This window comes from Macaca mulatta, chromosome 14 (assembly GCF_049350105.2).
Source record: "Macaca mulatta isolate MMU2019108-1 chromosome 14, T2T-MMU8v2.0, whole genome shotgun sequence".
In the NCBI taxonomy this organism is placed as follows: Eukaryota; Metazoa; Chordata; class Mammalia; order Primates; family Cercopithecidae; genus Macaca; species Macaca mulatta.
This window is the reverse complement of record NC_133419.1, coordinates 34,670,495-34,694,568: the sequence shown is the minus strand read 5'-3', so window position 1 is coordinate 34,694,568 and position 24,074 is coordinate 34,670,495. Positions and strand designations below refer to the sequence as shown.

The 24,074-nt window shown below is 38.6% G+C and overlaps 1 protein-coding gene across 7 annotated transcripts in view; it reads right to left on the bottom strand.

The window, feature by feature from the left end:
* MPPED2 (metallophosphoesterase domain containing 2) overlaps window positions 1-24,074 on the bottom strand; it is a 177,733-nt gene that overhangs the window by 140,310 nt on the left and 13,349 nt on the right.

Genomic DNA, 24,074 nt, shown 5'->3' with positions numbered 1-24,074 from the left:
ACATTATCCAGGTACCAATTTAGATAAAAACCTAGACACCAAATTATCATGACTACAGTTGTGACCACTCACCAAGTCAAATACCCTTCAGGAATAAGTGGTTATTTTATTCTAAACTTTATAAGCAACAAAAAAATATGGGTTCAAAGTGCAAACCACATTTTAGACAGGTCGAACTTTATACAACATACTTTAACAGCTTGCATTCAATGTGCACACATATGCATCCCTCTACACACATGAAAATAACACACAAAGCCAATTACATCCTTGCTCTTATCCTGGACATAACTGCTTTCTTTCTGTACCTGGTTATATGTCATTTCTACATTTCATTGGTCTTGTTATGGTTCACATTAAAATTTCCCCTGCTCTATTTCCAGTCAATTGCTTTCTTGGATACTTTGGACAGGAGAATAAACTTCAGAGAATTCTCAGTTCTGTGTCAACATTTGCTAAAAGTTTACTCAAAACTCTTAATGCACCATGTTTGCATAATCCCATCTGTTTGCTCCTTTTTATTCCTTCATACACTCAAGTGAATGCTAAACCGTAAAAGGCCCACTATCTCTACATACGAGTTCTACAAAGTTGCCTACTGTAGAGACTTGCAAGTCTCCTATAACTCAGGAACATCAACTGTCTCTGTTAGAGCAATGATGGATAAGATAGAAAAGATTTAACTTTGAATTTTGGGCAGGAAGATTACTTCCTCAAAAAGCCTTCTCCTAAAAACAAAAACAAAAACCTTACAGGTACTCCCTGTGCCGTACTGTTAGAGCTCATCCCAGCTCTAGCCTCTGGAGGTTCTGCCCTGTGATTGTTTCAAGCTCTCTTCCTTATGAAGAGGTACACACGTGACTGCCGCCATCGATAAAGGATGAAGTGAGTGTACTTAGCTAAAGGGCACTGCAATAATTTTTCTCTTCCATGTGAGAAAGTTAATCTTGAAAATTCTCTGGCTCACTGCCTGTTTTTAAATCATCTTTTGGGGAGGGGTGGCCAAGGGGGCATGTTAAGTTCAAATCAGCCCCTCTTCCCACTCCCATATCAATTGCTTTTTAAAAATAATAATAAGATAGTAGCACCTATCAAGCCTTCAGATTTGTTTTCAAGACAGTGCTAATGACTCAGTATTTTAACGGGCAATGCCCCCCCAGTGTCCATTGTAGGGAAGCAGTCCTGGCTGATAGACTAAATTTGATTAGCGCTGGGGCTGTGGCTGTTCCGTGGAGGCAACGTGATTCCTGTAGGAATCTAGGGTGAATGGTGGCCTGAGAAATAGTCAGTGAAAAGATTTATAATCCCCAACAACAAACCAGCTCCTAGTTCCAAAGAAATCATCGTGTCTTTTCCACCCCTGCTGTAGCATGTTATCTATATTAGGAAACACATTGAGTATCTTGAACCCATTTCAATGAGTGCAGCGGGACTAGAATATAATTTTTCTTTGTTTGCCCTGACTCTTAAATGTTTGCTTCCAGAGCCAAGGCCCTTCAGTACTCCCATTATGGCCCTGCAGAGGGGATGTGAGAATAGTCAGGAATTTTGATGGGAGTTTACCAAAGCAAAACTTCGCAGACCACTGGTGGCAATTTAGGAAGCAGATAATTTTTATAAGCACTTGGCCTGAATGGTATGGACAAGTTCACACACACCTTTGATGTTTCCACGGCTTGCACCGCTGAAGAAATGAGCTATTTCCATTCTCCTCTCACTCCAGAGTGAAAGAGTAAAACCTGAGCCAGGCCTGTCTGGGACACTTTACTAACCAGAAAGCATAGCCTGGGGAAAAAATGCAATAAGATCTCCCGCCAGGTCCAGTTCAGACCCCTTCGTGATGAGAGGCCAAACATCAGGAAAATTTGGGAGCAGTAATGCTAGGTTTCTGAGTTAAAGTGTTTTCTCACAAGTGATTGAGTATAATTCACTCAACTTGCTCTATGCAAACCGGACTTGTGTGAGAAAGTTCCAGTTAGGACTTAAACCCAAAGAAAGTTAACCACTTTGCCCCTCTGACCTGCCTGCTATTCCCCTCCATCTTTATCATGTATATTGGTAGAATCCTTCATACTTTTTCAAAAAGTTGACTCATATGTAATTTCCATTCATTCTCATCTTATCGGTAAAAAGGACACTGTTATGATTCCCATTGGGGTCTAAGAACCAGAAGGGTTGAGTGACTAGTTCATGGCCAATGTTAGCAGCAGAACTGGATCCACACTCTATACTTCCTAACTCTCAGTAGTAAAAATAATCACTACCATCAATGAACACTATTCCCGCGCTTAGGCACTGTGCCGAGCACTTTATGAACATTACCTCGATTCCTTGTGAGAACCCTATAAGGTAGGTATCATTAATCCCAGATGAGAAATACTGGACTTAAGAGGTTACATAATTTCCCCATGATGAGACATGCTACAAATCATGAGGGCTCTGTTATAAGGGGAACATAATTCCTCAGCTTACCCACTATTATAGTGCCTCCCAGTCCAATGCCTTTGTCTACGCAAACTCAGTGCTAAATTGAAAAATTACAAGTTTTCTCTTGATTTCAAATACATTCCTTTTAAAATATCTAATAAATTTATGAAATTCTAGTTTGGTCCACTTTGATATTGTCAAAAGGCAAACACTCTGAAAACTGAAAAGTGCTGTCTTTTGTCAGGTGTTTTTACTGATCCAAGTATTATTCGCTTCTATCTCTTATTTCGTTTAAAAGAAAAACAGATGGTCTAATATCAATTCCCGCATGAAATTTTCTAGACTCTCCAGCAAACTTTATGAGCATAGTAAGTTCTAGAAACAAACAGCATGGATTTAAATCCCAAATACACAAACGGACAACCTCTGGAATATGGGCAAGTTGCTCAACCTCATACTTCAGTTTTCTCACGTCTGCGTTAGGGGTAAAAATACTTCACAAGGATATTATAAAGAAGAAGTAATGAGAATGCACTGAGCATTGTATAAATGACCAATAATTACTGGAATTGTTTTCTTGTTATTTCTGCCTCTGCAAAATGTCTCAGGATTGCCCTAATTTCACTAGGTTGAAAAAACCTGAAAACTCTCCTTGATGAAGTGTTCCAAATGCAGGTTTCTCATAAACAGATAATAAAGCATCCTACACCCTAACTGGAGAATAAAATGTCATTTTATACTTCATAAGTCAACTCCATCTCTTAAAATTATTATTCAACCGGTATTACTAAAACTGCCATCTTCTATAGCACCTTAGTACTCGTATCAGATAGGTGTTCTTGAACACAATGTCCTGTGTTAATCTGGTCAAACAGGAGCCATCTGCAAAGCCAGAATGGCAAGGCACAAACAAATTTCCCCAATCCACAAAGGAGAGTTTCCCCAAAATATAAGAAGCTATATTTTTATTGTGAAAATGCTTTTTTTTTACCCTAGTTATATAATATATGCTTACTAAAGTTAGGGATAATTAACTTTAGTAAAATTAAGAATATGTATATAAAAAGCAAAGAAAGATGAACCCATAATTCTGCCTCCCAGAGATAGCTACTAGTAACATTTTGGTATCTTTCCATTTCATCTTTCTGCTATGCATTTTAAAAATATAATTGGAATCATTCTGCATGCAAAATGTTACATTCTGGGTTTTCTTTCTTTCTGTTTTTTTTTTTTTTTCTCTCCGCTTAGACCATTATAACGTCAGCATTTTCCATGTTACTGCAGACTTTTTATAAACGTTTTCACTGGCTATGGGATATTTCATAGGTTAGTTTTGTCACAATTTTCTTAACCATTTCCCTTTGCTATATCCCCCGAAGGCTTTTAAGCTGTCAAGCCCAGACAAGATTTCTAGACACACAGCCCTAAGGATGGGGCCTGCCTGTGGTCATGAACCAGGTCATTTTGGGAACTAGCTACATCACTTTTCACCATAGGTAAGAATCACCGTGAGTCCTCCTCTTCAAATGCCAACAGACCCTGAGTCCAGTGATGTGTAAACCCCAAATGCCAGTAGTTCTGGTCAACAATTACAGCAACTCCTCTAAGATAAATAAAATAATGTTCTCGACAGGCCTGGCCACCCACAGTGAGCACACGGAAGAGCACAAACACCTCCCACCCACCTCTGCAGCCTGTGTTCCAACACAAACCAAGGGTGCAGACGTGAATTCCGTCTTTTCTCCTCTTGCCCTACTCAGTTTATTTCCAAAAATCACTGTTCCATCACCACTTAACACCATTTGCCATGAATTGCACCATAAAACATACTTTTTAAATAATAGATCGTGTTCATTATATTTTCTTTTTTAACAAAGAAGGCAGAAAGGCAAGGATTAGGTAGATAAAACAATGTAGAACTTGCAATAGTCATAGAATGTAACACTGAAATCAGAAATCACAATTACCAAGGCTCTTTTAACACCCACATGCACATGCATGACCTTCATCTTAAAATCCAAGATTCAAAGCTAAGTCTTTGAATTTAAAAATGGTTGTGTGGTCTTACAAAACAACTTCTAAGTTGCATTTGCATTTCAAACAAACAAACAACAAACACGAATTTTTGGTTTTAAGCAGTTAAAGTTTAAGCAAAGAGAAAACAGCATTTTTGCACTTCTAGGCACAGTAGCTAGAATTTAGAAAATCTTCATCATTCCTGTTAAAACAAGATTGAGAAACAGGAAAGAAACTGCTTCAAGTTGAAAGTAAGGATGGCTTAATGGAAAACAATGGACTTTGTCAGGATAAGAGCTGGGCCTGAATTCTGATTCAAGGCACATGCAGGAGGGATAAGTAGCCACTTCAAAGGGTTCTTTGAATGTTAAATATGGTACCTACAATGCCAAGTACCATCTCTGGCACAGAGCAAGTATTAAAGTGTAAGGACTGCAGAATTATTGTCAACACGAAGAAAAGCCTATACCGCAAGAAGGAGGAAGCTGTCAGGGAGTCATATTGCACTGATAATTTATGAGTGTAAATAATCATAAGCATAAGGTCAAGGACCTAGAGATTAAGAACCTAGGACTATTGCTTCTTTTTGTTAACTTCATGAAGCAAACCAAGAACTGAGAAGAAAAAGCACACTCTTCCTAGGCTTCTTGGTTTGTCTTGAGGCAGCCTGCCCAACGTAGAGTCCTCAGGTACTTTGTGAATTTCTCAACTGCAGAGACTGGTTCTCCGCCCTCATGTCAGTCCCCTACACAGAACCATGGCAACTTTATGCCCATCACTCAACTCAGTCCAAGGTCAGGCTCCTAAACCCACCCAGACTATACATGGCACTCAGAAAAATCCTAATCCAGGCTTCACACAGCTCAGGGACAAGTCATTCTGCTTGTCTGCCGCTGCTGTGTTTCACTTCAATTCTAGTAAATGGGCTTCTGCCTCTTTCCTATTGTTAAGCTTTGCTGTCCTACCACAACTCCAGGGACTGCAGTATGTCCTTGTTCCTTGAAGGGTGTCTCCCGTTTTAAAATTTCTGCTCTGAAACTCCAAAATATCTATTACATGTTTGTCACCTGCTCCACATTTTAGAGGCTGTTTTGTTTTGAGATAGAGTCTCACTCTGTCACCCAGGGTAGAGTGTAGTGGCACCATCTTGGCTGCAACCTCCACCTGTCAGGTTCAAGAGATTCTCTTGCCTCAGCCTCCTGAGTAGCTGGGATTACAGGGGCCTGCCACCATGCCCAGCTAATTTTTGCATTTTTAGTAGAGATGGGCTTTCACCATGTTGGCCGGGTGGGTCTTGAACTCCTGACCTCAAATGATCCGCCTACCTTGGCCTCCCAAAGTGCTGGGATTGCAGGCCTGAGTCACCATGTCCAGCCTGCACTACATTCTCTTTGGGTTAGAAGATCTCCATGTGTGTCTGTCCTTAGGCCTGACATCAGTTCTCTAAGTACATTGCTCATTGTGATTTCTTGTCCTCTCCAAACCCACAATTAACACCAGCCCCAAATGCAGATAGTCTCCCAGATTCCACAGCAGTGCTGGTCTAGACTATTCTGCCTTCTCCACCATTTCCCAGATGCCATGGTAAATGACAGCAGAATTACCATCATCTACTTATCTCACCCCACAGGACAAACTATTCTCACTCAACTACAAATTATTTTCCTAATGTTGGACTTTTCTTCTTCCTCCTCATGGAAACTATTTTAGTCCATGTCCTCTGAACTGGTCACTCAGCCAGGACTCAGTCCACTTGACAGTCCAGGCACCCCAAACACCACCTCAACACTGTGACTCTCTTGCTATAGTGATATCAAGATACCCCGATTCACAGATTTGTAGCACCAGAAAGCAGTTTTAGAAACTTACTTTATATCTTACAGATAAGAAAATGAGACCCAGATATTAATATCAAAGGGTGAATCAGTGGCAAGGCTGAAACTAGGAATTTCCAGATCTAGAGTACTTCAGGCTACTCTTCACATGGTTCTTAGATGAGTGATATGGTTTGGCTGTGTCCCCAGCCAAATCTCATCTTGAATCCTAGCTCCCATAATCCCAACGTGTGATGGGATGGACCCAGTGGGAGGTAATTAAATCATGGGGGTGGGTTTTTCCCGTGCCCTTCTCATGATAGTGAATAAGTCTCACGAGATCTGATGGTTTTATAAAGGGCAAACCCCCTGCACATGCTCTTTCCTGTCACCATGTAAGACATGACTTTGCTCCTTCTTCACCTTCTGCCATGACTGTGAGACCTTCCCAGCCATGTGGAACTGTGAGTCCATTAAACCTCTTTTGCTTGATAAATTACTCAGTCTCAGGTATTTCTTCATAGCAGTATGAAAATGGACCAATACAATGAGTATATCTATGAACCAATGAAAAAAACAAATCCTTTGCACATTCCCCTGAAATCTCAAATTCTTCATTTCAGTCCAGTCTCCACATCTTTTTTTAATACTCCCATACTGACATGTTCTTTTAGGAAATCTCTTTCTTCCATAGGCCAAAGATGCCTCAAGGTAGAGAAAATGTTTTCATTCTTAAATTTTTCCACTCAGTTTTAGATGTTCAGCTGAAAAAGTTAATAGCCTTGAGTGTTCCTTCTGTAATTCCACGACTTACGAGAGTGAGGTTTCCATTTGCCACTCTCTCCTGCATTATCATCAATCCCTGCAGCCTTTCAGTGGAAAGTCCAGGAAGTAGTAATACAAAGAATTCTAAGTAACTTCAGCCTAAAAGCTTAGAATGCTTGAAATGTAAGGATCCTTGGAGGCCATCTGCTCTAACCAGTATTAGTCTTATTTTACAGAGTAGGGAATGGAGGCCTACACCATTTGACTCTTAACCCAATATGCTCTTCTCTATGCCATTCCCCAACCTCCAAATAATGAATTCCTCTATATTTGTTTCTGAGTGAAGATGTCATCCTAGGTCATGCTTCTGTACCAGACCTCAATCGGTAGAACTACCCAAAAATATGTTTGTGGGTTTGGATTGCATTTACCTCATGCTTCTTCATGAATGACTTCAGTTCCACATGGTTTTATCATGAACATTGTTTGAAAAGAAAAGAAAATAGTCAAATCCACAAGTCTGTCACTGCCCCCTTGACAGATTAGCATGGCCTATAGATTCAGGCAAAGTTGTGTGTCACTGACAAGCTGTAAAACCCAGGTCACCCTTGGCAGCCGCTTTTAGCCTTGGTTTTCTTATCTGCAAAATGGGAACACCACCACTCACTTCCTAGGGTTATGATATAATGTATTATGACAAATAACACTTGGCTTAGTACACAATAAGCATTCAATAAATGGTAGCCATATTATTTATTATTGTTACTATTATTATCATTTCTGTGGATTTTGCCTTGTCTGCCTTGGCTCTTTTTGACTGGTCTCTTTGTTCTGACTTAAGCCGTTTCACCCTATAGTCCAGAAAATGTAAGAAGAGAGACAAAGGATTCCCCAAAAGCAGTATTGAACCAAGTTAGGGCAATAAGATGAGGAAAAGATCATCAGAATAAAAAAAATCAAAATCATAAGGGGGTTAGTTTTACACTCCAGGTTATCACAAATTTTGTATCAAGACTGATACATCGAGCATTACATTGAGCCATTTTCCCCCATAATGCATTTATGAGACTATCATTTCAATTTGTTAAATAGTCCTAGATTTAGGTAGTTTGTGTGCCTGGCACATAGCAGGAATTCAATGAGTGAATGAATAAAAGAATGACTGTGTCAAACAAGCAAATATATATATATATGCATATAAAATATATATTTTATAGATATATATCTCAAAACTCTGAAACAGCTGTATTTGCTAGGTCATTTACAACGTTAAAGTAAGTTTTAGAATATTTCTATCTTAACTGGAGATATGAATTAAAACATTTTGTTGGAGAAAATGTGTAATTTCATATAATGCAAAATATAATCATTCAAATATACTTTTGGAAATTTATAGATATTTTCATGTATTCATGACGCTGATAGCTCGAAAGCAGCTATTATGTCAAGGCAAATTATTAGCTCTCACAACTGTGTAATAAACAGAGCTATAATTCATGTTTATTTACAAATATTCTTTCTAGTTATTATGAGATTTAGCACATGTCCATCTATTACGATTGTTAGTTTCCTTTTGTTTTCTTTTAAGTAAAGGCTACTTGCTAAATAACCAATCAATAAACATCTCTAATCAGCTATCTTGGTGCCGTTAACAACGGAATGTGCAATTATTTCACTCTCCCATATTCCCATTTATATAGAATGATCTGGATCAACTGCTGGGTCAACCTTCCGACAGTCAGTCCAGTATATCTGAAGAGAAGTGAAAAGTTGCTATAGTAATATGTATATGAGAGCTCTTCATGGCAATGACCATGAGGGATCCAATCAAAGAAACATTTAGCCTGGTAAGTCTGAAGAGCCTCACGGTCAGAGGGAGAAAGTCAAATGTGAGACCTCACTAATGAATTTTATTCCTTGGGCATGTTGAACTGGAACCATAAGGGCCTTGCTAGGAAGATATAAATAAATACGAGTAAAGATAATGTCTGTGGCTGGAAAATATGAAGAACTCTTTCTTTATGTGCCCATGACCTGGCTCCAAGGACAGTCCTCAAAGTGGTTTCACAATTGTTTTCAGCAATATTGGTATTGCAGGAATTGGTCAACCAATAGAATATGCACACACACATACACTTATATATTTTGTATGCATTTTATTATTATTATTTTACCTATTCTGGTAAATTTATCAAAAATAAAGGAAAAGTCTGGCTGAGTAGTTTATAGTCACACTTCAAACCTAATAGTCGTTCTTAAGCTGAAATTCTGGGATCATCCTGTATATCTTTCTCTTTCCTCAAAAGCTGTAAGTTCAGCTATTCCCAGGTAAGAACTGCCTTGCTTATATGTACTTTGTAAAACTTTTTCCCCTTTTTCTTTCTCTTTTTTTTTTTTTTTTGTTTCCTTGTTGTTGTTGTTGTTTTTGAGATGAGGTCTTGCTCTGTCACCCAGGCTACAGTGCAGTGGACTGATCACAGCTCACTGCAGCCCTTACCTCCCAGACTCAAGCAATCCTCTTACCTCAGCCTCTCAAGTAGCTAGAACTACAAGCACATGCCACCACACCCAGCTATTTTTTTTTTTTTTTTATAGAGACAGGGTCTTGCTATGTTGCCCAGGGTAGTCTCAAACGCCTTGGCCTCGCAAAGTGCTGGGATTATAGGCAGGAGTCACCTTGCCCAGCCCTTCCTTCCTTTCTTCCTTCTTCCTTTTCTCCCTCCCTCTTTCCTTCTTTCTTCTTCTTCTTCTTTTTTTTTTCCTGATTTGAGAATACACTAAAATTTGAAGAGAAAAATTGAAAGCAGAAAAATGCTTTGAGCCACAACCAGTTCTTTTCAAACAGTCCGCAAACCTGGTCCTCCTCATTTGGACAATTACAGCCAAAAGAAGGATCTAGTTTCAAAGTGCAGCTGCTCATTTGAAGTGGGATAAGCATGGTTAATTTTTTCAATGAGAAAATGGTGATGAATGGAATAGAAAATAAAGATATCTTTAAAGCTAGACCAAAAAAAAAAGTTGTTTTAACTCCAGAAGGTCATCAATTTGGAAATATTATCCAGAGAATTTTTCAAATCACAGAGAAGAGCTTCCAGGAAATCTTAAATGACTACTAATGAAAAGTATTCCTTAGAGTCCAGTTGAAATAAAAGTCACAATAGTCACATATGTAACTCGATGCCCTGAAACACCCAGCTGCAGCAGAATCTATAGGAGCCCAATGGGATCCCAATGTTCAAAATTATCTTCTTTGTAAACCACACAGCAATAGTAACAAAGGTCTTCACAATTTTTATTAATAAAAATTTATTGTAAATTGCAATCATATTTAAATTCTTATGATTTCATAATATTATTTTGCAAACTAAAACAAACAAAATGATCTTTAAAACCATAGTTAATTGTGATCACACGAATATTTTGCTTTGTGGAAATTTATTGCATGAACATGCTTAATTTGTATACATTTTAGCTTGTATGATGTGTCAATTGAAAGCTTACTAATTAAAAAGAAACTATACTCAATCTTTTCCTTCCATATGAAATGTTTTTCCCAGATACATTCTTTTAAATAATATGCAAACACAAAATTGCAAATCTCCTTCAAAGTCTTATAGAAAAAATTGTAAGCTATGTTTGAAAGTTATTTTTAAAACATTTTATTTCTTAAATGTAATTTCAAAAATACATTATTTTTATTCCATGTGAGGCATGTTAAATTTAATACCTCTCCAAATAACCAAAGAGCATTTTGTATCAAGCACCTACACTGTGTTGGTATATCATTATGACTGGCACGCCTTTTCTTTTTGAAAATAGTCTTCATATGTAAGCAAAGGGCATAATGAGCACTATAGCTGCCTGTTGCCTTGTGGAGTTTTATCAATAATGTAGTCAATAAACAGATGTTTTGTGGGTAACCACACTGTGTTATAGGTTATCTAAGACCTCATACCTTTGCTTTGACTTCCACCAGCATTCATGAATTAAGAAAACCTCAGGGTAGAGGGGAGGTGGTATGTGAAATAGAGCATTCTTATTTGTCACCAAAATTACTGACTTTTGAAGTCAGTAATTATTTTTTATTGTGTTTAACTATTTATTTTCAAGAAAATAAGTGGGAGAATCTTACAATGACTTCTGAGTCCTCTGTCTTAGGGATACCTCTTAAAGGGCCAATTAAGATATGTATTGCATAGTAGTTACTAAAAAAGATGACTAACAAGTTTAAAAAAAAAAATATGTTAACCATTTTCTGTGGCCAACTGCCTGAAAAGCTTCAGATTGCTTTGTATTTCCAACCAACACTGACTGGCATTTACTCTTAGTAAGCAGAAGTTGTCACAAACGACAGAAAGTGATTAGCAATCACTTGCTACACGACATGAGATAGTCTTAAAACTCCCATTTACCCCCTACTGAACCAATATCTTAGCTCATTCTAGAGGACATGAATGAGTATTTCTCTAGCAACTAACATAAGTGAAAATACAAGCCCTAGCTCTGTAGAATGCCACAAATTTGGTCACAAAGGAAAATGAAAGCAAGCACCCTAATACTAACTCAAGACACTTTACTTGGAGGAAAAACAGCCTGCATCCCATAACATTTTATGATACCAAATGAGATGCAGGCAATGTAATTTCACTTATGTGATTCACTTACAGGCGATGCAAATGCAATCTTGCTGATTACATTGAAAACAAAGGACTGAATCTGCTTATTTATAGAGCAGGCCCATAGTCATGCAAAAATCATGCTACCCCCCACCTGGTGCGGAAGAAAAAGAAAACAATCAGGCTGATGACCTTTACATCTCCACAGAAAGAAAAATGATGTTAACATGAACCCTGGGTTGACCCAATAGGCTTAACAATGTGGCTTCTTGGTGCCCCGAATAGAAAACAAGGTCAACTGTGTGAGTAATCGTCAGCTGAGGTGTTCAACCCACATGCAAACATGTCCAATGTTTTATTTGTTTTTTAAATAGCCAAAAGAAGTGTTCTGTAAGCATTTTCATCTATGTTTAATTTTAAACCTTCATGTGGGTGTGCGCGCGCACACACACACACACACACTTATTTCAATATGGACAGCAGAGATGTATAATTTCTACAGTGAAATAAATACTGCTACAGCCAGTATATTCACCAGTTGGACTCTTCACAATGCGTATTTTATGAACTTCTCTGCCTGCTAAGTTGGGGTCTTGAGCATTCCAGAGCCACTGTTTTTAATCATCACCAAAAACTAGAGCTTTTATTAGATAATTTCCCCATTATGAAGTTCAATAGTTCAACTGAATGTGAAGTTCAAAGTCTCAACTGAATGTGAGTTTACTGCCAAATGCCGTCTATGAACTTCCCAGAAAAGCAACAGAGCTGGAAGAATTCTAGCATGTCCTGTGATGCTCAGTTTTTAAAGGTCTAACAGGTAATACTGGCTCAATTCCGGCAAATAAACCAATGCCCAGTCACCAGCCACTGCACCAACATCCTAGGAGTCTGCCTGCAGCCTTACTGATAGCTAGATCTGTAGCAACCTAGGCAAAGAGGGTTATTGCCAAAGCCAACTTTGGCCCAGCTGCAGTCCAACATGAAGTTTAATGTGATACCTCACACACCTGCCACCCGACATTTTCCAAAAGGAAAATTGCCTGTGGCTAAAAGTGCTCCTTGTGGAGTAACCTGTGACCACAGGGTTTCTCCACCCTAATGAAGAAGATGCACTTCAGTAGCCTACCAAGTGATGCCAACACCAATGACAGAGAACAGAAGCAATTTTCTGTGCAATAACACCACTTCCTTTTGGTCAGAGACATCATTTACAAATAGTAACCTCTGTGGATTTCTCAAAAATGGTGCCTTTGAAGTTACCCTTGATCTTTGATACTCGGCCATAGTCAGGTCTGAAAACCACACTCAAATTGAGCTTTGTAAAATATACTGGGTTGAAGCATCCCACCTTTCATCTTCATGTCTCCAAATGGAAAGACCTAAAAGCATATAGGTTTGCTCATTTCAACACACAGCAAGCAGTGGGCCAGAAAACATCTAACTTGTTTGAAATGTAAGCCATTATCCAAGCCACAGCATATGGCCACACACTTCTCAACTCCCACAACCAAGCAAAAATGCAATTGCTGTCCAAGTGCGCACAGGCTCTGAATAGGAAACGGCAGTGGTTTCTGAAGCCCATAAGGCCAGAAGATGCTGCCAGACTTGAGAAGAACCAAAGGACAAAAGAGTGGTAGAAACAGGAGGGCATATTCTGAAATGAAAGTAAAGTGTGATCCTCCAGGGCAGAAAATAGCTGCTCCTGTTTATTTTAAGCTGCTTTCCATCACAGAGTGCCTCCTACGGGAAGCCTACCTTCTTTCACGTTTGGGAGAATAGTCAAACCTGATGCATGCCTACAGGGAAAAACTAGGAAATAACATTGTAAAGCATTTCAGTAGAACTAGGGTAGATGCCCAAAAAGTCTTATTTTAGACATGTTCTTGAATTCTTCCTTGCTTCTCTTACTCAGTTAGCATTTATTGTCTGCCCCAAACTGTAAGTTCCTTAGGCACCTACAGCTTATTAAGGGTCATAAAGAGTCACATTCTGTACTAGAAACCAGCAGTCCTGCTTGACCTTGAGCACGTCACTCAACCTCTCTGGGCTGCCAGTAGGCTATACGTAAAATTCTCTACTTCCATTTCCTTCACAGTGAGTACAGCACAAAAGTACTTTAAGAACCTTGATATTCTATTAACAATAATGCACACATGATTATTTTATTAAATATTATTTATTTCAGATGAATTTGATTGTCTCTCTAAACAGGCAAGACACGCTAGCAGACAAAGATTGGGGGTTTATCATTCTATATTATCCCGACTGCTAAACCCAATAAAACATTCCTTCATTAATTTGTTCATCAATAATTATTTATGTGTCAGGCACTGTACTATGCATTGGGGTTAAAACGAGAAGCAAAACCAGGATCCCTGTATCCCATGCTACTTCCAATAAATACTTATTGATTCATATACTGTAACATTTTCAGTGACACCCAGCTTCCCCCAGACATCCCACTCTCCTTGCTCATTTCCTCCCTCCCTATCCTATAGATCAGCAGTCCCCAACCTTTTTGGCACCAGGGACAGGTGTGGTGAAAGACAATTTTTCCATGGATGGGGGTATGAGGAGGTAGATTTCAGTATGAAACTGGTCCACCTCAGATCATCAGGCATTAGATTTTCGTAAGGAGTAAGCAACCTAGATCCCTCACACACACAATTCATAATACGGTTTGGGCTCCTATGAGAATCCAATGACACAGCTGATCTGACAGGAGGCGGAGCTCAGGCAGTAATGCTGATGCAGCTCACCTCTACAGAATACCCAAGGTAGCCTCAATCACTTAGTGCCAAAATATGAGAGCTCCCAACAAACCATTCTTAAGGTATTGATGAGTAAGTGACAAGAGATGGTAGGGGCAATTTCAGCAAACTATAAGGAGAGACACCGAAGCAAGCATGGTAGGCCATTAACTAGTGCTTGGGTGAGCATGTTAGTAGCAGGGGCAACTCTAAAGAGGGTGGGGAGATTTTGAATTCAGACAGAATTCAGACAGAAAAATGGGTAGAGAAATCCCCACATACATTTACTGTGAGGACAAAATGACAGGACAAATACATATTGAAGACTGTTTATTATTTTGTCAAAGATGAATTTGTTACTGAACTCATGGACAAGGCAGAGGATTCGAGATCAGCCAGCATCAATCCTGCCCTTGTAGGGCTTCCAGTCTAGAAAGGGCAATATTGCTGTGTGTGGGTATCCCCTTATAGGAACGAATGTAAATTTCAAAATGGAGGTAACTAGTGCTGGGAAATTGATGGATTTAAGTCATTGACACTATGTAAGGCTGATCTTTTGCTCTTTCTCCCACATGCCTCTTTGTTCTGGGAACAGGTCTTGAGAAACAACTGGGAAAAGGAAATTGACAAACCCTTTCTTCTACTCTGGCTAGAGGAAAGCTAACTCTCTCTTGCTACTATGTCTTAACCTTTTCTCAAGATCTCATGTTTATCTCCCTGAGTCACCTGGGCTGGCAAGATACACATCTACTAAGCATTTTGTATTTTTAGTGGCTTCTTCTAATTGACCCCAAGGTAATCATTCCCTGACTTTGTCTGCCCTCAGCTTTCATGTATATCTATCCATTCAAGCACACATATGCTTATAAATTCAGGCTCTGGGTGTTCTGTACCTAGTCATGCCCAGTTGCACTGGAAGGTCTTTTACCTCTGATAATGATGATAACACCAAAATGAAACACTTCTATAGAACTTACTACGTCCCCAGAAAATTTGGTAGGTACTATACTTAAAGCAGTTGATTTAACCTTTGCAACAGTCCTTTGAGAAAGGTACTACTTGCTTCCCTCATTTATGGATGAGAACACAGAGAGGTCACATTTATTGATGAGAACACAGAGAGGTCAAGTAACTCGCTCAAAGTCGCACAGATAGTAAGAGTGAGACCAAGATCCAAACTTTGGCAGTCTGCTTCTAGAATCCATGTTCTTAAACACTATATTGCTTCCCTGTCTCCTCAGGCAATAAAGCTCAGCAATATATTTCCAGACCCTCAGGCATTTATTTCAAAACTATTTATTGAAGCCTTATATGTTAAACTCGACTACATGTTCTTAATTTACTGAGCATTCATACTTATTTTAAAAATCTAGCCAAGAGACCAAAATGAGGGAGAGAGTACTTGAAACAAATGCACTCAATTCTGTGTGCATGGAATGCGTTCATGCCCCCCAATCTGACTCCATGTGTGAGCAAACAAGATACATAAATCTGAGTAGTGTGGCTGTTCATGTAAACAATTCAGAACCTTATCATTTCTCTCTGAACTGACTCCAATTCATCAAAAATGTAGGAGCGGGTTATATATGACACCCTCCATTAACTGAAACACACCAATAAATTTCCAAAATGTAGGACTCAGCACCAAAAAGAAAAAAATGGGTAGAGAAATCCCCACATACATTGTGGAACTCCGTGCAGCCTGTGTCTCCCCTGTGCAGTCTTGAATCATGCATAATGCAACACCGCAACTGCTAACAGCAGGCGCGCACCAGATAATTTACACTTGTTTTTATGGACACGAGGAACTGATCTTTGAAGCTGTCCCTAATGAGATTCCGCTTGGCCCTAACAGCATCCTGAGAGAGTGTTCCGGTTTTCTACTTGGCATCCGGTGCATATTTATAATGCAGAATACAGACTCATTTAAATTGCGCATGTGGATTTTGGTGTCTTCCCTATTTTAAAGAAAGATTTTCATATACTAAGGAGCACTGACTCCTCAATTACTAAACCATATTTACCTAAACAATGTCACTGCCAGCCCTACAGGTACTTATCAAAGAGGTAGGTCCATCAAAGCGCCTTTACCTGCAGGGCAAAAAGCTCCTCCAGCTCCAACCCTGCACTCAAGTCCAGAGACTCAATTAGGTCTTCAGCCAAAAGGCATCTCCAGAAAGTCTAATTATACAACACCTTCCTTAGTAGACACAGCCACAGGGAAAGTTAGAGAGAAAACCTGAAGTCAGTCATCTAAATTAAAAACTTCCTGCCCCAAAAGTGCTTGCAATACAGACTTCTCTTTCTTAGTATCTCCCCTCTTTTAACTTCTAGGCCATGTAAAATTTTCCTAAGCCTGGCACTTTACAGCAGGATCTTTTCCTGATCATTTGCTTTTCAAGGGGTTTGCAGTTTAGTCACCCATAATTAGAACTCCATTGCATACTTACTTTGAATTTCCTTTGTTTTACCTTCAAGTCAATGTTTTTAAGAAAGGTTTTCTATCACTGTCATACCAATACTGTTATGACAGTGTTATCTGTATTTAACCCAAATCACAGATTTTTGTCAAAAAAGTTGTTATGTAAAAATGTTCAGTGTTTACTATTTAAAAAAATGTAAAGTCATTAAACATCAGAGTATAGAATAAAAATTGGTTTGCCTTATTCAAAATGCATGATTCCCATGATGACAAATGACCCGTTTTCAGGTCTTCATTTCAAGTAAACTCCACATATTAGGAGCAGTTGTCGGGTTCCAGGTAAGTGGGCTGAAATATATCTTAATTAATTTCACGCTTCTGACTGATAATTGTTGACTCCAAATATGATCAATAAGTGAGCATTTTATAAGGAGTTAAAACAATATACTTTTCAATGCCTCCATTTTTAAAGAACAATATAGAAAACCCAAATCTCTAGGGTCAAATTGAAAGTGGAAGCTTTGATATTTTTTCCTGTGTTAGAATTGAGAGTTTACTATTGTCAAAGCAAAAGTCAACTGAAGGCAGAGATGACAGTATTAATGTATGAGTATCAGAAATACTCACTCTGAGCTTCATCCAGCTCCATCCTGAAAAAAACACGGAAGACTTACATAAGTTACCCTTTTTAAAGCCAAGTACATCCTCAAGTCTACATACCTGCTCCCAAAATGAATGAGTGATTGCAAGGCAGAACTCACTTCCTGGGGAAGCACATGTTAATCCCTCGAATCCTTGCAAACTCAGCTTTCATTCATTCATTCATTCATTCATTCAACAGGTGTTTATATAGTCTCCAGAACATGCCTAGCATTGTGATAGGTGTTGTGAATACAGACAGCAAAAAATAAATAAAAAGAAAAAGATAAGGTCACTGCCCTCATAGAGCTTATATCCTAGTGGAAGACAGACATTTCACAAACAATTCAAGAATATATTTATGATAAGTACAGCCAAAGGACAGTACCACTCACAGGTTTGGGAGTATGTATAAGGGGGACACCTAATCCACAGAGAAGACAGGGGCTCCCTAAAAATGTGACAAAGTGAGAGAGAGAAAATAGTGTTTAGGGAAGAAGACCGTCCACATTCTTTTGTGACTCAAAGTTTACGGCCACGGATCAGCCTGTTGCTCTCTGGCACCTCTCAGCATCTCTCTACTTGAAAAAACAAAAAATACAAGAGGTGTGCCTAGAAAGCTGGACTTATAATGCATCTTTCCTTCGATGTCAGCACTAAATCCAAACTGTTTTGAAGACCTTGGGAAAAATTCGGTGGACAGATCACCAAAGTTGGCACTAACTCTTGCCAAAAGTCTGGCTGGCACCAATGCACAGACTAAATTGGCCATAAAAACCTCACTGTAGTCTTGTTCCTCTCAAAGGAAATCATTTTGTGATCAACAATGAGGCTTACCCAGAGGCCAGTCTTAGGGGGAGGCCTAGAATTTTGAGCTTAACTCAATTGCACGGTTTAGGGCAAGAGTTTCATGTTTCAGATGTGCAGTCAAGTAATCTGATCCCATCAGAGTTTTAATGGCTCCTAAAAAATTCAAAGTGTTAAATTCTTTTTCCCAGCCTCCCCGAGAGCAATCAGAGGGTGCTTTTTTCCAGCTCCCAATCTCCTCCCTCCAGTTTCTTATTCTCATACTCGAACAGTTACTAAGTCACTAATTTAATACATTTACTACTCATGTCTTAATCCCAAAGTCTGATTATAATCTGTGTTCTAAAGTAGTGCCCAAGCACTTATCCTGTCCGCTTTGAAAAACACTGACAGAGAAGACATACAAGGATAATGGAAGTGGAATATTTAGAAACGGTGCTTTATTTCAGGGCCGACACTATTATCATGAACCCCTATAAACCTGAGAACATTTTCGCCCAAGCAAATTCCACAACTCCAGTAAAAGACACATCACTGAGAGTTACACTGTCCCAGGCAGCAGGCAGGGAGCTAAGTGTTTATTAAGTCTCTGCCCCTGGCTATCAGGTTAACAGAGACTCCATCCCTCCCTCCCTGTGTCTCCCCTGGGAGACAGCAAAACCGTACAACTTCTTGACAAGAATAAAACAGACACACCAAACTTAAAGGCACGAAAAATGTTATAGTGATGAGGGACTATATGTCACTATTAAAACTGCAGAAGCTCATGTTAATGTTTTAGAGGCAATAATGATACATGATATTGTTAACAATAATAGCCACCATACATGGAGCATTTAGACACTGCACTAAGTGCTGTACTGGGCACTAAGCATTATCTTCTGTAACCCTCACCATTACTTTTTGAAGCACATATGATTATGATCCCTGCTATAAAGATCAGACACTAGTAGAAGTTCTGGGTATACTTTTTTTTCTTTTTGGAACTTCTCATATGACTTCATTTTTAAATACTTTAATTGTGCCCAGATTTCTGCTTAGCAACAGTCACTCTATTCTCAAATGCTTCCCTCTAAAATACAAACCTTCATTCTTTCCCTCTCTCTCTCTTTCATGTTCTTTCGTTTACCGCTTTATGAAGATATTAAGCTCAACCATGATTCCTGTAGCCTGTGGTACAGCACCCTGCAAAACAGTGCTATCTGTTTACAACATGGCACGACCCTCCCTGCAGAGTGTGAGACCAGGACTAAAATCCACTAATGACTAGAAAGCTCATTTTAATTCTATACTTGACAAAATAAACACCTCATAAAGACAGGCAGGCAGAAGCTACTTCTCACTCTGGACTGCTTTGTTTTAATCATCTTTAAAAAGGAGGAAGTGGCTGAAGGGAACAGGCCCTAGCACACAAAAAACACAATTATGGCATAAAGAGATTGAGATAAAAAGCAAAACCCCTTATTTAAAGTTAAATTATTTTTTCCCTCCAATGGGGAGTACCTGTCACTAATGGTCTGTATTAGACCATTGCTGAATTGCAAAGGTTCTTTCAGTGCAAATCCTGGCTGCATTAGTGGGATCTCACTGAGCCCGTCTGAAAAACCAGGGCACTTGATTTCCCTAAAACCAGCTCCCAAAAGGGCTCATTTTTTTTGTTGTTGTTCTCTTTTGTCCACAGAAAATGAAGCTCCACTTACATGTTGGAGGAAATATTTCAAAACATTCCCTTTTTTCTCAAAGTGCAGAATTTATGGTAACAGATAATTAACAACAAATGACAAACAATCTGAGCGGTAAAGGTCCCAGTTTGGTTGCCAAGATGATGGGATCAAATTCCAAGATAAACAGTGGAGCGTGCCGACAGCCATTAACATCGTGGTGGGGTGGAGATGGAGAGATGCAAAACAGGGGAGCTATCCGCCACCACCAAGGGACACAACATGGAGCAAACAGACTCCCATGGGATTATTATTTCCCTTCCGAATTCTCAGGAGGGTCAGTTGCAAGAGGGGCTAGAACAGGACTCACACACTACTGTACAAAACAGAATATCCAAGCCTTTACATGTATTTTACATGAAGAAAGCATTAGACTCTTTGAACTGCATTATGGAAGAATTAAGAATTAATATCCTTTAGGAGTCAACACCTCCTAGCCTGTTTGTTCTTCCCAAAGACTCACCCCTCCCCATTCTTTTCTCTAAGTTTATTGAGTCAAGATAGGTTTCAGTGCTACCAGCTGTGCCCAAAATGTAGGAGTGAAGAACAAAGTGAAAACAAGTTAACCTGTAAAAGTCAGAATTTGAGCACAACATATGGTAAGTCTCCTAGATACTAACAGATGGCAAACCTTGGGAAATCACAACTTCAGATATTCTTACATTTCTCGAAAGCCAGTTCAGAGTTCACTATTTGTCAAATGATTTTTTTTTAAAATATTGAAATACAAGCCTTAAAAGTTTTGAATTACCCCAAAAATCGTTGCTTCTCAGAGATCAACATAGGTCTGAGCGTATCAAAAATTCAAAGTATCAAAGTATCAAAAATTGCTATCCTGATCCTTTCATATGCTAGATTCATTGGTATATTGAGTCAGCATATGTACCCTAGAAAGCCAAGGTGCAATTTTGTCTCAACAGAGGAACTTTGTTGACTGAAGTCCAGGGATGCTGACCCGCTCCCAGTGCTAAAGTCAAGCCCAAGGGCGGGACATCATAACTGCCAAGGAGGAGTTATGATCTCACAAATATATCTGCTACATATTCCCTCCTACTTTCTCCCTCTCTCCTTCACAAATACCCCAATTTCTCCTCTTCTTTCCTCTATAAAATTCATCTTCCCATTATATTCCCTGCCTACCTGCCTTGGGCTGTTCGAGATGCTATAACAAAATAACAAAATAGCATAGACTGGGTAGCTTATAAACGACACACATTTATCTCTCACAATTCTGGAGACTGGAAAGTCCATGATCAAGGCAGATTCAATGTCTGCTGATGGCCCAATTCCCAGTTCATAGGCAGGCATCTTTTCACCGTAACCTCATATGAAAGAAGAACAAGGGGTTACTCTGGGGCCTCTTTTATAAGGGCTCCATCCTCATGAGAAAATCACCTCTGCAAGGCCGCACCTCCTAATACCATCACCTTTGGAGTTAGGATTTTAACATATGCATTCTGGAGGGGCACAAATATTCAAACCATAGCACTATCCAAGCAGAACCAGTACATAAAAGTCGTATCATTCTTAAACATAGAATGTATTAAATAAAAGGTGCTTAGAGCAATAGGTACAATTTTATGATTAAAAAATCGAGTACAGTTTGATAGGCTTCGGTGGTTATCTTTCAAATCTCCAGACAAAGCAAAATAAAATAAACTGGAGAAAAATTTTCCAGAACTGACTCAGGACTTAAACAGAGCTAGTAAAATGCCTATGTCATAGAAGAAGGCTAACTCTTTCAGGAAATTAGGGAAACATGCTGAGCTTGCTTAGCTGGTGGGAGACTTAACTTTTTTCTTGATTTCAGTTTAAAGTCTTTGTTCAAAACATATTTTAAGCTAAGTGTACAAATATGTACAAGGTTTGAAACTTGGTCTTTGGCCCAAATACCTAAAGCCAAATACCACAAGTAAGCCACTTTTCTTAGCCAATCAGTATAAATGCCAAAAAAGCCCATAGCAAGACAGGAAAGGATATTTTTCCAATCCAAGAATTATCAAATCTTTGAGCTGGAAGGTTTCAGAGACAGTCTGTACAAAGAAATGTGAGTTTCAGTAGAGTCCATGTTTTGATGTAGAGTCCTGCAGTCTTTTAAGGAAGCCACTACCAACAGAGGAACTTTGGTAATGGTCTAATTCTCACTTAGAATTTTAAAGATCAATACTATCAAATGTGAAAAAGTTATCTGTTCCCTCTATTCCATGGTGATGTTGGCTTTCTTTATCTTTTTGGGTTTTTTTTTAAACTAGTTTCAACAGCTCTGAGGCTTAATAAAAATTTGCACAAAAATGTAAATCAACTAGAGAAGCTTATATTCTTGATTTGTGGTAAAGAAGAAAAAAATATTAAAAATCTGCAAAAATGCATTTTCTTATTTGCATATATTTTGTCCCTTCCACAGGGGAAGAAATTGAATAAAACCAATCTTCAAAGCAAAATAGAACAAAAATATGCAGACCCAAATACTGCAAGAGCCAATAAATCCAACAGTTTCCTCTTTGCAGAGTTAGTGTTTCCACACAGACAAAGCCTCTAAGTGTACTTTTTACATTAAAAAACAAAAAAGAAAAAAAAAAGAAGACTAACACGGTGGTCTGCAAAAGTCTGGCAGTTTTGTACATACTGATATTGAAATAATAGTCTAACCGTGCTAGGATAGCTACTTAAACATCTAGTTTCCAGTATACTGTGAAAGTCCGAAAGGGAAAAAGACATGGGAAGGAAAGAGCTAAGGAAATACTGAAAAAGAAGAAAAATAAACTGATGAATAGATCTTCCAAGACTCAGTAAGCTTCTCCTTTTTGGAAACAGTTCAGAATTATCTAGAGTTTGCCATACAGGATGCAGTAGATTCAGCAGCATTAGCTTTGTTTCTACATCTTAAAAGCTCATCTTCATAAGTTTTAAAATCTCAGAATTAAAATCGTGTATGTCACAAATACAAACTACCTATTTCATTATGGCCTGTTTAGTTTGTCTTGCCACTTGAATAATTTTTACCAAAATATCCCCATGAAAGAAGTTTAAAGAACAAAAATTGTATTTAGAGCAGGAGTTAGATAGATTCAGTCTGTAAGGAGAGGTGATCTGAATGGCTCCCGGTTGCAGGATATGTCTATGAGTTGATTATGACTATGCTTTCTCTATGAGTCGTTCTTTATCCCTACAAATGTAGGTAACTTTCCAAACCCAAAATCCAGGTATAACATAGAAGACAGGATTTGTTTTATTTCACCAAAATTCTTTACTCTTCCAGAAAGTCAAGTAGCCAACAACCAAATAAACAAAAAACACTGTCCAATTATGCAACATACAGCTAGGGTTCTAGGAACAAATTCCTATGGACAAAAAACAAATCTAATTTTAGATTGCTTCTTTAATGCTCGAGTGCAAACAAAGAATTGTACAGAATAGGAAAAAAGTCAGCTCTAAAATGAAGTCCAACTGTCACGGACCACAAGACGGGTGCCCTCAGGGAGTGTATAGGAAAAAGAATTTATTTTTAAAAATAAATGAGAAAAGAAAACAAAAATACCCAGTGTTTATATATAAAGTGCAAACTAAAAGGGCCATTCAGCATTTCTACAATGAATTTCATATTGAGAACATTTTACAAATTATGGCCACCATGCTAATGTGCAGGACAGTGATGAATCTGTAATGAAAATAAGAAAGTGGCTTACCAAGAAAGAAGTGTATGTTTCGAATTTTTTTTAAATAGCAAATGCAGCCCAACTCTGTAACAAAATTAATTTCTACCTTGTTAGTAAGTGCCATTTTACAGAGTTCCAGACATTCATTCATTCATCCACTGACACGACTTTTCCTCTGTGTGAGCGTTAGGGGTCATTTCTCTTCTCTCACCACCATATCCCAATGATGTCTCTATTATATTCTTTCCCTACAGAATATCCCTAATGGTGTGGGATTTGTGTTCTTAATTTTACATGGACAAATGTAAAGGTAAGGAATGGGAGAAACCTCAGACTGTTAAAATGGGAAGAGATGATGCTAAGGCCATCAAGTCTATTGACTGGTAAGGAACTTGAAATTGAAAGAGGCCCTACTTGCTAAAGATCACAGAGCTGATTAGT